Source organism: Serinus canaria, chromosome 2, assembly GCF_022539315.1.
Source record: "Serinus canaria isolate serCan28SL12 chromosome 2, serCan2020, whole genome shotgun sequence".
Taxonomy (NCBI): Eukaryota; Metazoa; Chordata; class Aves; order Passeriformes; family Fringillidae; genus Serinus; species Serinus canaria.
Genome location: NC_066315.1, coordinates 108,240,508 through 108,255,869, shown reverse-complemented (window position 1 = coordinate 108,255,869; position 15,362 = coordinate 108,240,508).

The following is a 15,362-nucleotide window of genomic DNA, read 5'->3' as shown; positions in this document are numbered from 1 at the left end:
ATCCATTTGTTCTCAGTGGACTGCAGATATCAAATGATTAATTAGAGCAGGCATGACAATCAAAATCTTCCTCTAGCAATAATGACCAAAAGATGTTCTGTAGGGTTAAATGATAATCTTTTCTTAGGTTATATATATTTGCTAAGCTATTGCAGCTATGTACTTTGTTCATCATCTTGCTGTTTAAGATTGTAAAATGCTGAGTCTAGGGCACTTCATTCTGGTACCTAAATACAAATAAGTGTGAGGAAATGCCTGTTTTTACATCATGCAGGGCCACCTGAGCAGGCTTTTGAAAAGCTTCTGCAAATTTGCACAGGGCCAAATTGGTCATTGGTTCATGTCTTTTAAATTACTGAAGTCACTGTTTAGTGGGGATCATTGTAGATACAGGTAGATCACCACATGGACTCACATGGATGCAGCTTCCATGTGAGCTATGGCTGGTGTGCCTGTGGGTGCCTTTGCACTCTGTCATGTGCCCTGGCCCACCCAGACCTCATCTCCCTTCTGTCCATCTGTCCCACCTCGTAATAAGATCCCCATCTGCCCTGCAATAAAATCCCCTGGGCATGTTGTTGAGTGGGAAGTTACCAAGTGACAGTGACAGTGACACATTTGTGCCTTTCTTTTTATTAATTAAACTGGTGCCTGCTTCCTGCCAAAAGCTCTGAGGAAATGCTATCCTAATCATTTTATCTCATAAACAGAGTTCCTGTATCCACCCCAGGCTTCACTCAACTTTGTCATCAGCTTCCAAGCACATTTACCAGTGTCACAGTGACAAAACCCAATGAGTGCCTCATGAAAAAGGATCTGAGAGGAAACAGCCTTGTATCTTGTAAGGGATAAAAAGAAAAAGGTATTTCCAAAGGTAAGGGACAAAACAGATCATGACCCTATGTACAATGCATTAATAACATCTATCTTTCCTTATTTATTTATTTTTTTCTTTTTGCTCTTCTGCAGATTATAAAGACAAGAATAGAGTATACTACAGCATTTCTGGGAGAAAAGCCCAAGGGCTAGACCCTTTTGTAATGTGGAACCAGCAAAAAAAACTTGTTAATAGCTATTTTAGACAAGCCACTAGTCATACTTTTTTAGCTTTCTGAGCCAAAAGCTCTTGCTAGCTCTGCCTGTAGCAGATGTGAAAGCTAGCTCTGTGACCTGGGTAGGAAATACTGGGTGAAGGCATACTAAACAAAACAGGAGTGGCTTTGAGGTAGTGTTTCTCAGCATGTTACCCTTACACTGGGCTGTACAGACAAAATGATTTACACACTTTGAAATGCAGTGGGGAACGTGAGTCAAGAGGAGATTTACTGGCAGTTATTCCTTGGTATTGGAAAGGAAAAATCCTGCTTGTGTATGTAAATTCACAAACTGTCCAGAGTGCTCTCTGCACAAACTGCTGTGTGCCTTACATAGTGGCAAACACAGGTTGCTCCTTAAATGGATGGACAAAGGCAATGTGTGTACACTTTTCCATGATTAAGCCTCTGTGGTTACTTTCCCCTTTACCTACTGCCTGCCAGGCTGGGGGACTGAATTCCAATCACAAAACAGATACATGCTCAGGCTAATAGAGTGCAAGCTTGTGAATAAGTCAATGCAACACTTGCTGCAGATAAATATGGCAATTTATTTTCTCACTATCTCTGAACTAGGTTCTGAACACCTCCTGTACCAGAAAAATAAAATAAATATCAGCTGAGCCTACAACTTAGCTGGATCTATGACTCTCGTGTTCCTGTTCTAGATCTACAGTCACAGCTGTTACAGAATCTGCTTTTTGCAGTCAATGTGCATTTTATCCCTGCTTTGTGTTTGTGTATATTCTTTCTGGGGAGCCCTTAGCTTCTCTTTCTTGGCCTGCAGAGTATATAGGCCCCCACATACCACTGCTGAGAAACTGTTCAGTATCTGGACTGTTCACAAATATTTCTGCCTTTGTCAATAATTGTAGCAAAGCAGAGGCTGTTGTGTCTTTAAGACAAACTCAAGCAGAACAATCACCATCCTATTCTATGTGTCATGCAGTTTGCAGTGTCCAGGGGGCCCAGTAGCTGCTTACAGCAGCCAGTTATGCCCCTGCTACAGTTAGGAAAAATTATTATTGCCTCAACTCAGGTCCAAGTGGGAGGAAATTTGAGTTTCTGACTCCCAACAGCTTGCTTTACAAACCTGGAGTCCACATAGCGATTTTAAGCATTTTGAAAAAAACCCCACTCTGCAAGGGGAGTGATCCATGGCGCTGGATGAGGATGGAGCTATTGGTGAATTATTCTCACTGCTCACTTGCATGAGGTGTGGAGGTCAAGTCGGAATTGCCATTGCTGTACTGCTCTTCTAACAGTGGTTCCCAGACCAGACATTCCAGTTCCTTGTTCCCCAGCCTTCATGCAGAGTTATCTGGGAGCCACATCTGATCCTGGGGGCCAGGCAGTGTCCTCCCTGTTTGCAGGGCAGCACTCTGGTCCCTTCACTACTACACGATCCAGTGCACAGCATCCCATGTCTTTCTGAAAGTGCATCACAGCCCATAATACTGGAGCCACTGGAAACCAGCTTAGGGAAATATGCACTGGTAAACTAAATTCATTTAATCCCCTTCATCTCTCTGATTTTCTCCTCTAAGCATGAGTCAAAAGAATTTTAATCCCTCTCATGTAGGCCAGAGAAGGCATCGAGACCAGCAGCTCGTCCACACCTAGCAGAACTGTTGCCACACTTTATGTTCTCATTCTGCCTTAACAAACTCTCAAGTATGGCCAAATAGACAAGTCCTTAGAATTGCTTGGATGCTTCAAAAGGCTTTGAAAGGTCAGATCAAAATCCTTACCCACTCTTGCTAACTAGCATTCTCCCTCAATAGAGGACAAAAGACTCATGCACCCTGAATGACTTTCTTTATTCTGCTCTCCTTGCAATTTAAAAGATTCTTTCTGTCCTCAGTACTGGACTTCACAACACTGTTGGCTACTGCTTTGTACTGATGATTTCCAATGAGCTTGACATCATTAGCTATTGGGCTCCTGGTGGCAAAGAAAAAGCAAAAAAGTAAATTTTAGCTTTTTCTTTGAAGATGATACTCAGCAAGTAGGTGCTTTAGTCTTTGAAAAATGATGAAAGAAGCATAGCTTGAAGTGGGAAAAACCAGCAAATAACTTCAGCTCACGACTATTATCTGGGGAATATTTGACTGTAGACAGAACTGTAGATCTTTTATTAGTATCAGCTTGATGAGTCTATTGAAGTTTCTCCACAAAGTACAGAAAGTCACATGAAAAGAGGAACACATACTAATTTTGCTCTTTCTTTGTGTCATTATGTGAGGAAGGCTGCAAATAGCAGAAGAGTGTAATTGCTAGTCACACTCCTTTCTGTTGAGCAATTTGTCTTTTTTTTTACACCCAGGGTTGCCATGCAGAAGTTGGGGAGATCTCAGTGCAGGAAAGCACTGAGTTGTACATGGCTTATGAAACTTTTTACCTCCTCTGCCTAAGTGCAAGCAAAACTGTATGCTGCATACATCCAGCTGGCTTGTTGATGGTGGATCTATTTCCTGCACAATTCCATAAGTGCTCTCGTAACATCTACCAGCACAGGTGTAATTGCCTTGAGAAACCACCCCTGGGCCCTTTGGAAAGCCAGAACTCTTCTGGCTGTTCCTTGTACACAGCCACCCAAAACAGTAGAGAAAAGGTAACAACGTGCCCTATTCTGCTCCTCCTCTTTGCCTGCTGGCCAACTCTTTCCTGAGGGGACACAGCCTATGGCAGGGCACCCAGCAGCCAAGGAGCTCTGCAGGACCCTTGGACAGACCCCTGCCACTGTGTTTTGTTTGGTCAGGAATGAAGAACTCCAGCAATCTGGAGCAGAGCCATGTTGTGGTACAAAGAGCCTCTCAAACAGGGTGCATGGGTCTGCATAGGCAGGTCTTGGCTGCTCACTTTCAGAGCAAAACACTACTGTAAAAACAAAACAAACAGAAAAAAAGCCATGTCCTTGGCTGAAGATAAACCCAGCAAAGCAAATTCAATCCTTTTAAAATGTAAATATTAATTCAAACTTTCATTTTAACAGCACCCTTGGGTCTGTTGCCCTTTGGTTGAAATACCTCCCCTCTCTCCTCTGCTGCTGAGCAGCACTACTGGGATGGAAGCCCATCCTTTCCACAGTACAGGGGACAAATTGCTCAAGGTGGGAGGAAGCTGTTCTTGTAGGAGTCTTGTCTCTGGGATCATGAGGCGTGCAAAGGAAAAAGCATCCGAGTTGGACTATGGGAAGAATCTGCTGAATGCCAAGCAGGCCATGCAGTCTCACCAGGTACTCCAAGATGTGGCTGAGCCTGGTTGTTAGGCAGCTTTTAGCATGTCTTTGAGCTGTCTCTCTGTCCCTGACTCACAGCAGCACTGCAAAAGATGATGCCTTATCTGACGGCTCAACTCTGTAGACAAGAGGCAAAGGAAAAGAAAAAAGGTGAGAAAAAGAAGGAAAAAAAGGTAAGAAGGAGATGAAAAGAAGAGGCTGAGATAAAAAGAGCATGGTGGCAAGCACTTAAATTTACCTCTTTTCTGATGCTTATGAAAATAGCTGAACCTAAGAGGGGCCTCAGGTGTGCTGGCACTCTGTTGGGTGCAGAATGTCTCTCAAAGAAAGGACAATGGGGTCCAGTGGCTCTGGGTAGGGATCACTGCTAAAGATTACCACCCTCCTGCACCTCTCCTGAGCATCTCTGACATTGTGATCTCCCAAATATATGGTGATTGCTGTTTGACCCAGCAGTTAAGAATAATTTCCACTGCAGCAGTTTTGGCCCAACAGTCCCTTCTTCCACACCCCCCCTTCTGAAGATGTGTGATTTTAATGGAGTTTGGGGACATGTATGTCTGGATTAATCTTGGGCTTCTGTGAGTGAAATTCACTAATTTGTATAAACAAGGTTATTTGCCCAACTGAGCTGTTCTTCAGGCAACTTGAAATTCAGGTGTCTGTACTTATGTTGTGCTGAAAGGCACAATTCCCAGTGGCTGGGAAACCTGTTGTGCCTGCTCGGAGAGGGACCTTTTTTCATCTCTGCCCAGCAAAGAGAGGAATTTTAAGTCAACCTGGCCTTCCATCCTCAGTTTGTAATTCTGTTGCTAAGTGGCAATGAAAGAAGATTATGGGATCACAGATTAACAGAAACCTCTATTCAGTGCTCGTGTGTAATTATACATTTCAGTTACTTATTTGAGAACTGAGCTTTAGCTTCTGTGCTCCTACCTCAGCCTCACCCCTACAGAGATTTTTATCCTCAGGGTCTGATCAGGATTCTGATAAACTGGCCTTTCTTTTCCACACTTAGCCTCTGCACCCTGGGGTGGCTCTGCCTGTAAGAGCACCCTGAGGGTCTCTGCTCCCAGGGGGGAGGGGTCTCAGGAACTAAAGTCCTACTCTAATCTTTTGGAATTATTTATTTTGGGAGGAAGCAGGAAGAGTATATGAAACAGTTTAAAGAGTTCAGACCTGTCAGAGGTTACCCATTTGCTTCCTCCACTGATAAATTCCCTATTTTTTTCTCTCTTTTCCAAGCTAACATGTTCCACTGTCTCAGGCAAAAGTGGCCAAGCAACATCAAAAAGTGGAGGAAGACACAAGCCTGAGTGGCCAAGGTAATTATTAAATGTTAGGGGTGAACCTCTGGCAGAAAGTTTAGAATGGGTTTTGAGGGGAAAGAGCACAGAAAAATCAGGAAACAGCATATCTGGCTAATGTTGGAATGTAGACAGCAAGGGAAGGAGAAGTCTGGGAAGGAGATGTAGTTTGTCAGCTGTGAGAAGGGGGTAGTACACAGCATGTGCATTCATAGTACAAGTGTGAGGGGCAAAGGCCTCCTTATGGAGGAAAAATTTAGATTATTTTAAGTAGAAAACTGCACCAGAGAACCATGTAAGGAACAGGAGACAGAAGAAGGGCAGAGCTGTGTGGGGACCCATCTCTGTAACAGAGCAGGAGGAAAGAATATGAACCAAGCATTTAACAGGAGCAGGGAAGGGGGATGGTTGGAGAAATCACCTGGCATAAATTCAAGTGAAAGGAAGAAATGGCATAAAAGGATGGTGAGGAACAAGAGCTGCAAAAACAACAGAAGGGAAGGCTGTGTGCAGGGAGAGAGGATATGCTTTCAGGTGGTGATGGCTCCAGACTGTCATACAAATAAAACACAGAAACAGAAAGCAGCAATGCATAGGAAAGCAAATCTGCTGGCAGTTCAATATACCTGCTTTACAGGGGACTGGTATTTTCAAAGCCTTATGTCCAAGTCTCCAAGGGAAGCAGCAACTCAAGAACAAACAAGGCTGAAATAATATTTTCTGAGCCAGTCTCTGTGTTTTAGACTGTAACTGACATCAAACATGTGCTGCCCTTGTGCCTACTCAAAACTGGGTTTGCTGGACATCCTGTTATACAGAACTCTGCAAAGGAGACACTGGGTTTTTTTGGTCTTGAATTTTAGATTGAATCAATACACACTCCTTTTTTTCAGAAGAGCTTGTGTAGTCCTCCTGTCAACCCACTCTGCTGTAGCTTTGCATGTAATTTCTCTTTTCCAAGCAGGACACTGTGCTGACTAAGATCAGCTTTAGCTCAGCTCAGGGTAGCTACTGCTTAGAGCAGTGTGTCCCAAAATGGACCTCCTCTTGCTGGGATGAATCAGCTGTTCAAACACAGGGTAAACATTCACTTTGTGGCTCCTACACCAGAACAGATTTTCCCCATGTGTATTATGGGTCTCCTTCAGACTCAAAGAAGAGAATTGGCAAACTGCAGGAGGTGTTTGCTGCCCTTGAGTTTTGGGCACAGCATCCCAAGGACAGGATGTTGCTTGCTTTGTTTCCTCAGCCAAATAAATTATAATCTGAGACACAGTGTTTTTGAATTTCAGTCTGAAGAGGTAGCATTGACATCATCATGGCAGTGCCCATGGACCACTCCAAAAGTAAGGGCCTGGAAGAGCTTGCTGGGATGGTGGAAACCAGAGAAGTGAACAGGCAGATGAACCAGCTTGTACTTCTGAGCAGTGATATATAGCTTGTGATTGCTGACTCCTTGAGCAGCCTACTTTTGGGGGAAAAAAAAAATCTGTGAAGTACCTGGTAGAGCCCTTTCTTCTGAAGTCATTTTGGAAGGAAGAAAAATACTCTTCAAAAACAGAGAGCATTCTCTTTTCATTCCTACAGACATCCTGCTGTTTTTGTGGTTAGTCATCTGCAGTCTAAACTCCAACTTTAACCAGAGTTATCAAACACTAAATTGCTTGTACCCATGAAAAATAAATTACTAGGACCATGTCAGCCATGCTGTTTGATAGAGTATTCAGTTATGACAGGATGACTAATTTATCCCTCACCTTGTAATTGCAAATGTTCCCCTACATGACTGATGTGATTTACAGAAACTCCCATTGGAATGACACTTGGCTCTCATGCCAGGCTGAGCTCTGCTCACAAGGAGAAGAAATTTCTGGATCCTCTCATGGTCTTCTTGCCTATATGTTGAGGAAACTACCTAGAGAACCCTGATGAAGCAAACACAACAGTGCCCTCATGGCAAAAAAGGTCTAGTCTTGACCCTAGGTCAAGTTCATTTTCCTCTTACAAATCTTCCAGAATAGTGAGGCGGAAAAAGAAAGAAGCATTGATAAAAGTAAAACTGCTATCTATAAAAACTATAAAGCATGGACAGAGAAAAGGGGTGGAAAACATACCCTATTGCAAAGCATATAATGAGATTTTTCTTTTTCCAAGGGGACACGGGGACATAGGGACATCCTGTGCTGTGTTGTGCAATATTTTTTACCAACCGCTTCCTAATTTTTGCTGATTAAAAAAAAAAAAAAAGAAAAATCAACATCCAAAATATGTCCCTTTCTAAAGCTGTCACTGATAGATTGTTCCTTTTGACTTAGAGTGATAGCCATACAGAAGCCACCTCACTGTGAACTGCAGTGCTGGGATGCTTTTTTGTCTCCTCCTGTGGCTTGACTCATCACTTGTATAAGCCCAGCACATGGGTAGCGCTATCTCAGGTTAAAACTGTGCAAAGCTGAGAAGAAAAAGAGTGATGGAAATGGGGATGCAGACGTTGCTCTGGCATTACTTGATGATTTGAGTGCTGATCCCTCAGGGCACTGTTTGTTAGCAGCAGTTCCATTAATCTGGTTGTGCATTGTTTCTCTTTTCATTACAGCACGCGTCAAAACTTCTGAAAGAAAAACGCTGTAAGGGAGTCCTAAGGGATTCATCTTTTGAGAGCAGGAATGTGCTGGTATGTTGCCAGAGAACATCTTATTTAAGAGATCAATGACAAAGCTGGGAAAAAAATCGTTATTATTTGGAAGGGATTTGTCACCGACATGAAAGGAAGCATTAGAAGAGTACTAGTCCACAGGACTAGGTCCTGGGCTCTACTGCAGCCCAGGACCTAGTCCTGCGCTCCCATGGGATTTACTGAGCCCAGTTCCAGTTTAGTGCCACTAACGATGTGCTTGCCACCGAACAAAAAACCTCTCAGATGCAGCGAGGCCAGAGCGGTGTCACCGACAGTGGTGTGTGGTGTGAGGGCAGTTCTGCTGCCGCTCCGCTGCCCGTCCCTGCCACAGGTGTCCGTGGCACCCGGCTCCTGCCACAGGTGTCCGTGGCACAGGTCGCCGTGTCACCCCCCGCAGCCCGGCAGGCTGGGGACCTGCGGTCACGGGCTGCCACCTGGTGGCCCCGGGCGCTGCTCGCCTCCTCCTCACACCCCTGGGCGTTTCCCTCCAATTCTAGGAAAAATACTTCTTGCTGTTGCTGTTTTTTGCTGGTTTGGTTTTGCTTCCAAGAGGCTGGGGCAGGAGCTTTCCTGCACAGAAGGAAATGGAATCCTGGGGTGCACCAGGAAGAGCGTGGCCAGCGGGGTGAGGGAGGTGACCTTCCCCCTCTAGTCGGCCCTAGTGAGGCCACATCTGGAGTGTTGTGCTCGGTTCTGAGCTCCTCAGTACAAAAGAGACAAGGAGCAGCTGGACAGGGTCCAGTGAGGGTCACAAAGACGATTTGGGATCTGGAGCATCTCTCTTATGAGGAGAGACGTGAGACCCGTGTTTAGTCTAGAGACGACTGAGAGGGGATGTCAATAATCCATATAAATATCTTAAAGATGGGTGTCAAGAGGATGGTGCCAGACCCTTCTCAGTGCCCAGACGCAGGACAGGTAATGGCCATAAACACTCAAGCTGTTTCACCTCGACATGAGGAGGAATCTCTTTCTATTGAGGGTGGCAGAGCACTGCAACAGGTACTCAGGAAATTCATGGAGTCTCCTTCTCTGGAGATGTTCACTTGGACACATTCTTGTGTAACCTACTCTAGGTGACCCTGTCTTGGCAGGGGGGTGGAGCAAATGATCTCCAGAGATCCTTTACAACCCTAACAATTCTGTAATTCCATGAAGGAAAGATTTAATGGTTCTGCTTTGTGAAATGTGTTACGCCTTTGGTCCCTCCTGGGAAGCAGCTGGTCATCTGTTGGCAATAAAGATAACAAACCAATTCTTTTCTTTTCTTTTCACTGACATCAGGAAAAATGTCAGCCATTCCTCTGTTGCTGTGATAAAGAACCTTATCTGTGGTGGCAGACAGAGCCAAACATAATAAAAAAAATCCACCCAAAAAATAATTTTGTTACCAAAGTAAGCAAAAAAAAAAAAAAATGCTGAAGGCAGATTTCCATTTCCCTTGCCTTTGAAAGCCTGGATTTCTTTTCTAATGCTCTGCACACAAACTCAATGCACTTAGATATTGTCAAACTCCAACTCCTCAAAACAAAAAAACCACCCAGTCTGCTGGATGAGTAGGCGGCACTGTGGAGTATTTCAATTCCTGTTGATCCTTTAATCTGGCTGTAGAGCACAGCAGGAAAAGGTAGACGTGGGAGAGAAACAAAGAAGGGTTATCTGAGGGGCAGGGTTTTCCAAAGGAGGTTCTCTCTGAAATAAACCCTGGTGGTACTAACTGCTGGTACAAATTCCTTCCAGGGCAGCAAGCATTCCTCACAGAGTATTTCTCCCTAACACAGAGCAGATAATTTTGTTATCTCAGACTGAGCAGTATGTTCAGCACATTGTCTTCCAGAAGCAATTTAAAAAGTAACAGCTTCTCTTCTTCTGCCACACAATATCATGATACATATTGTGTCACATTGTCCTTTTCTGCTCATCTCAAACTTCAGCTGATGCAGTGAGAGAGCCTCAAATTTTGTTTACAGCAGAAGCTCACTGCTTGAAGGCTTTCTACCTCAAATTATTTTATTGCTCCTCAGACCACATCACATCAAGTTTTTGTGCTATTCATGTGCTTCAAAGGTATTATTCTTCTTTTGTCATAGGTCAGAATATCCCTTCTCAGTGAAAAACCTGAATAAGATATCTGAGAAATAAGTGAAGGCTTTCTGGGACAGCATCATGTTCTGCCCTTCCCTTTGGATTCTGCACTGTGGATGTAGTGTCCCAGCTCAGTCCCCTCCTTGCCCACCCCCATCCTGCTTGCTGTCAGGACAATGTTAGCAGCAGAAAAAGCCTCAACACCTTGCAAGTGTTGTTCAGCAATAATTAACACATCCCTGTGCTAGCAGGGCTGTTCTGGTCATAAATGAAAAGCACCCACAGGTGCTCTACGAAGAAAATTAATTCTATCCCAGCCAAAAGCAGTATGGTGGGATACCAGACTGCACGAAAAATTATTCGTGTGACTTGTAAGAAAGGGGATCACACTAAAGGGGTGAGATCTTTGGAAAATGATACCCTGAAATACATCATGTAAGTGTGTTAGTGGGTGTCTTGAAAGTCTATGCTTTTTTTACCAGAATGTTCATTTAAATATCTCATTCAAAAGACTTCCTTAATCCTTAAACAGCCAACTATACTTCTATACTGACCTGGATTAATTTACAAGTCAAATTTTACTATGGCAGCTTTCCCAGCTTCTGTTACTGTGTTATTGTACTTGTATCTTCCTTTAATTTGACACTGGTTTGCAAGAATTTTCTTGAATTTGACAGGAGAAAAACACAATGGAAAAGGCAGCTAAATTTTTTTTTTCTTATTTTAACCCTATCCCTCAAAAAAGGAAAATTATCCTGTATGTCTCACAAGTATTTTGAACTAATCTTTTGAAGTAACACAAGCAGAGTGAGCCAGGAAATTTATCAGAGTTTATAATGATGGTTGACTCTATTCAAATAGTAAGGGGTATTTTCATGTGAGGAAAGACCTTGTTCAATACCATTCTATCTTCCCTTTCTTTGATAAGAGCATCCTCACTAACAACAAGGGTGCTGTAAGGTCATTCTGTTTGCACTTGCTTCACATGGTATCAAATATTTAAATGCTCATTAATTCAAAGAACAGGGGTGTGTGAGAATGACCCTTGTGCTCCTTGTTCAGGACATGTCCTTGAGATCTGTTACAGCTTGTTTACCTGCTGTAGTAGGGACTTCATCTGCCCCAGGTGACAGCCATTTATCCAAAATGCAGGAACTCAACTACTAACCAATTCCACTAGCACCACCTGGAAAAGGGTATTTGAAGCATTTTTTTACCCATCTGACACTAAGTGTAATTTGCTTGCTTGCCTAAAGAGATGCCTGAAAAACCTCACACAGAACCCTGACTGATATGGTTTGGTTTGTTTGTGTTAGGGAAAAATATTCCAGTCAGGGAGAGTATAGGGAGTTCCAAATTACCAGGACTAAGAACAATCAAATATTTGTATGGATTTGTATTTAATGTCTCCCACCTTGCTCCCACAAAACTAAGAAATTGATGTCAAGGAAACTTTTCATGAACAGATCTATTATTTGACAGTACCTCTCCTGGGGCTCTGATTCAAAAAGGGTGTGAGAGGCTTCCTGTCTTTTCTGCTGTTGCAAAAATCAAGCTTGCTGGTTACAGAAGTGTAACACATTTGATATTTATTTGATAAATAACTAAACAGGGCACACAGGGCAAATCTGTCCATCAGCACTAGCTGTGCCACTGACAGGTGTGTGATAGATCAGGGGAGATGCATCACCTGGGAGATGCAGTTTGGCTGCATCAGAAACCTGATGCTGTAAGTACACAATCCCTTCTAGTTGGAAGCTCTGCTTTTAGTCTTCTTTTCAAGAAAGAAGTAATTGGTAATATTTAGGGAATAATAACATTAATAACAATAACTAAGTAAATCTGGCTTAGAGAGCTTTTTATAAGGGAAAGAAATCTAGGGAAGCGAGGAAGGCACCAGTTTGACTTAAGTGAGTGGCAAGAGAAGGTGGAAGAAAACCACCAGCTGGGATGGAGGTTGTCCTGAGCTGTCACAGCTCTGCCCCTGGTACCCAGCCCAGGGTACCTCCTGTGTGCAGTGCCATGTCACTGCCACTCAGCTACTCCCAGCAGCTCAGTGCCTGCCTCCATCCCATGTCCCACAGCTTTTTGGGAGGCTGGATTCAAGGCCTGAGGGAGACCCATCAGCTGGTACCAGCACTCTCTGCTCAAACTCCTGCTCTCCCCCAGGGTTTAAACTTCAGCCATGCTCCAAAGATCTTGGATAATCATTAGCCAGGGGATCAATGCTGTTTTTGCGTAATCATTGTCAGGTGATATCTCTGAGTTCTATTTGCTCTAGCAAATAACAGATAACAGATCTAAGAGAAACAGTCTGATGAAACATTTGAAACAGGTCAGAAACCAGCATGAAGCTGGGGTGGGAAAGCTACAAACCCTTCTGCTTCCCCAGCACCCACAGAACAAACTTTGCCATGTGGTTTTCCCCCAACATGTCCACAGCACCTTTTGGATGCACTCCTAACATATGGCTGAAGACACTTGCTGTTACATATTTCAAGGAAATGAGTTTCAGTGCTATCACTCTATACACATGAGTGTCTAACAGAAAATAATTAACTAAGTGGGGGAACATCTGCTCAGCATGAATCCCTCTCTCCCTTGGCTTCCCTAACTAATGCAAGATGATGTTAGAGGTTTCACCATTTGGCATATCAAAAGAATTTGCTTAGAATTACATAAAAATACAATTTTCAGCTGTGGGCCCCACTGTCATGCCCCCTTTCATTATAGCCTCCGTGGCTCCACAAATGGGTTGCTGTAAAAATGAGGATAATTTCCCCACAAAGCAGCCCCACACAACAGGGAACAGATATCCAGCTCTGCATTTGATTTTTGGCTGCCAGGGTGCTGAGCAATATGATGCGGTGGGGAGACCTGACCACCTGCAGTGCTGTCTCCTAGGTTGAGGCCACAAGGAGAAACTGGGAGCTGGTCACTGCAACAACTTTCTGTGGTTCTGGAGCCACACTGGCTACATTTGTGCAGTTGTTTCCTGGCAGTCACTCTCACTAGTCACACCAGAGGGCTGGGACACTGGGCATGGCTTATCAGGCAATAAGGGCCCTGCCCCATATAATTTTTTTAAATTCAGTGATTGCTATCTATGCAGGGAAACAGAACACCATTTCTCCTCATACAGTCATCTTAATCCCTCATTTTGCCTCCGGTGAGTGCTGTCCTGTTACAACTTGACACCGACCCCCTCCTGGGTCATGTCAAAAGTCCTTGTCATCCAGTATCCCATCTTTGTAGCAGCAGCCACCCAAAGATGCCCGTGGAAGATTTTCCTAACAGGGCTCTCAACTTTTCCCATGTCTGGAAGCCATTTCTGTGTGTTCAGTGACCCCCAGTGCCTTGCTTCTCTCCCTGCACGTGGGTTTTAAAAGCTACCTTGAAACAGTGCAAACTCTGTGTGCTTTGGAAACCTGCACTAGCAGCAGAGGCCAACCTTCCTGCACATAAGGTAAGAAGGACAGATGGCTGTCAACGCACTCTGAGCTCCCTGGAAGCTCCAAGGCCACCGGGAAGAAGGGGACAGCAGAGGAGAGAGCAAGCACCACCAGCTCCAGCACTGCAGTGCACACTGAAGGGGCAATGCATTTTTGAGATGCCTCAAGGCCATAAACACTTATCAGTCTCCTAGGGATGGCAGCTGATTTACTTAACTTTTTAAAAAACTGATTTACTGCTGATAACCCTGATGAGCTTTAAACCTTTGATGGTGGACTGTGGGCAAATTCCCAGGAAAGAATGGAGCCTGGAAAAGATTGTACTGTCTTGCAAAGCCTAACCTAGCTCCAACGAGACACTGAGGGATGACAGAGAGATACTTCCTTGTGGGTATGCAGGACACAAGCTGCATCCTTGTTGTGGCAGGCTGGCTCATCCTCATGGAGTCCAACATACTTACCAAGATTCACAGGTAACATAAATCACAGAAAGCAGCATGGATCTAATCCCTGTCGTGCTGGCATTTCAGCATATCTGTGCTATATTATTGTTAGATAAGAAAATTACAGACTTTGCTTTCCTTTTGAAGTCACAACAAGGCATCTCTCCCAAAGATAAGTGTCTGGGGCTAGTCCCCCTCTCAGGGTTATCTAGTAGTCAGATGCTAACCAGGAACTTCCATTAATTTGGGTCTGTACATTCCTCCCACCAGCCACTATCGTTTACAAAACACAGCTCCATTAGAAGTGAGTGACTTAAACTGATGGATGTTCTGCCAGCATTAACACAGGCTCACATGCTGATAGCAGCTGCAGCCTTGGTACAAGTCTAAGTCAAATAATGGAGACTCGCTCTTACCGAATCTATTCAAATAGACTCTTTACAAGCAGATCTGTGAAAGCAGTTTATATACAAACATTACACTCCTACCTCTTCTCCTGGATGTTAACAACTGCATGTTTTGATATGTTATAAAACTGAGACTGTTCCAGACATATTGTCTGGAAGCACAAACTGATTTGGAGGGTCTGACTCAAATCCCAGTAAATTTATGGCAGGGATGCTGTTCTCTTGCATCAAGTTAGTACAGAATTTAGTGCACTTAACCACAAGGCAGAATTCACATTTTTGTCAGAATCTCTAAGTTATAGCAGGACACCAATGTTTTTACCTCTGCATCTTTCAGATATTCCTTGAGGCTGTTTGGGAAATCTCAGACCTCATTCTATCTTTTAAATTCTTTATTTGCAGTAGGAAAACCAGTGTTTTCACTGGGGTAGCTGTTTGAATGAAAAATTAAAAAAATACAGTAGAGTTCTTTAAGACTGCATAAACCCACAAAGATATTCAATCAGAAAGTCAGAAGAGTGGTGACCACTTGGAACTGCAGCCTTGCTCAGAAATAAATACATGTATTTTAAAAATGTAGTGTAAGAGATAACCAATAGGTCCAAGCAAACAAGGAGCCTGATATGTTTGGAAATACTACTCCACTTAACATAATG